Raw genomic sequence first — 2,169 nt, 5'->3', positions numbered from 1 at the left:
TCACAGATATGAATTTCGGAATGAACATTGTTAATGTTCTAGGAAGGAAATTGTGATGGCACGATCTTGACTTGTCAAATTACTAGAATACCTTGGAAAATGCCGAATCATCAAGAAATATTTTCTTGATATTTTAGAGGTTAAATAGAATACAAGAGTCGTATAACATGGCACATGATGATGTTATGATCTGTGAATTATCACGTTCCATTTAGAAACTCAGCATGACTTACTGTAATATAATCACGTTGATCAAGTGTCATTATATTATACTAATTCATGCTTCAGTTCCCAACACTACTTCAAAATATTCCTATTTTAATCTTGAATGTTTCAGAATTTAGAAACTAAAATAGTTTCTTTTATGATGTAATACAGATAGCGTGAAGAGGTAAATGATTTCAAATAAGAAAAATTAAGAAAATATCTTCAGAAATATGGAGGATATTTATAATGAAAGATATGATGATATTTTAGAATATCTAAGATCAGAGGATGATGAAGAATATTATTCACAAGGGTTTAGAGTCAGGAGTAAGGTATTTGATAATAATTTCAGCAGACACTGAATCATTTGGACTCTTTGAAGGCAGGTTTAGTCTTTGTGATTTGTCCATAGCCTCCTTCATGGTTTGTTTAATCCATTTTTCAGTTCCAAACCTTCTCTTTTTCTAAGCTTTTCCAACACACTATCCTTTATTATCAAAATTTTGACTGTTAAGGTCGTTTACAGTTTTTGCTGCTTCATCAGCATTTTCCAAACTTCGGAGAACTAGTTCGCAGTTTAGGGTGTTTTTCAGAAACTTCACATTCAAAGTATATAAGTCTAAGAGATAGACGTTATATATACACCTATAACTGTTGGCAGAGACATGCTGCAAGATTTCAAAATACTAATTGCTGATTCCCAGTAATTGGCATGACAATTCTTGTTACAAGATGCGGATGAGTAAATGATGGGGTTTCGATAAATATAATGACTTTTCGGAAAGTCAAAGATCAGTGAAGTTGTTGGTAAGTTTATTTTTAATGTGGTGAGTCATAAAAGGTTCTCCGGTAACGATGACGAATGGGCAACGTCTAAATCAAGGTTATAATAAGACTGTTTCAACTGAAAAGTCGAAGTTGACTTGCTAAAGCTGTGACAAAACTGACTAATTTGAAAAGGAATCGCAAAGTTATTTTTGCTAATAAATGCCAAAGGGTCTGACACGGATACGTGTTAAATTATGACTCTGGTTTCGAGAGCTTTTCAGATGCAAGACTGTGGTTAATATGTGGTTGGATCATCATCTCGATTGTTTATTATTTGAAATGTCTTCAGGAATTTCGAAGGGTTTTGAACACAGATTGTAATCGTTAATATACATATGATGTTCTAACACAGTTTTGAAGTCAAAGTACAGCTTGTGAAAGATGTAAGGATCTAAGAGTGATGATTTCGATCATATCTCGAGTTGAATTCTGAGATTTCAAAATCAGAATATGCAATTAAATTTTGAATGAGTATGGTTGTTTTGATTTCTATAAAAGAATATATATTGTTTGAGAAAATAGTGAGTATAGTTGATGATTGCTGAATCAGATTCGAAGAATGTAACATATTAATTGTGAATTTATATATCTCTCGGGTATTACCTACCCGTTAAAAAAATATTTCTCAATTAATATTTTGTACAAAAGAATTTTTATTACAGTCTTTTTGAAAATATATATATATATATATATATATATATATATATATATATATATATATATATATATATGTATTTTTTCTTCAGATGTAACATCGATTTAATGAGTTAATATTAAATTAAACTCATTTAATTTACGGTTGAAACTAGAATTGAATAATCCCTTAAAGGCTTTAGAGATTACATAAGTATTACTTCAATAATATTGAAATTATGAATCAATACTTCGTTATTTGTTGGGGCATGATGTTGGTTTTCATTAAATTCTTGTGAACTTCGCAAAGTACGAATGATGTTATCTGAAAAGTTTCGAGTACATTGATGACGAAAGTGTAAAATCAACATATATTTGAATAATACACTTGTTTTATTATGAATTGGAATTTATTGAATTGAGACAGAGGTTGTAGTTAACGATAGTTAAGTTGCGGACGAAGGACGTGCATTATTGCATATTAGTAATATGAATTAACCG

The sequence above is a fragment of the Rutidosis leptorrhynchoides genome, chromosome 5, assembly GCF_046630445.1.
Source record: "Rutidosis leptorrhynchoides isolate AG116_Rl617_1_P2 chromosome 5, CSIRO_AGI_Rlap_v1, whole genome shotgun sequence".
Taxonomy (NCBI): Eukaryota; Viridiplantae; Streptophyta; class Magnoliopsida; order Asterales; family Asteraceae; genus Rutidosis; species Rutidosis leptorrhynchoides.
The sequence above is the reverse complement of the archived record's forward strand: the minus strand, read 5'-3'. Positions refer to the sequence as shown.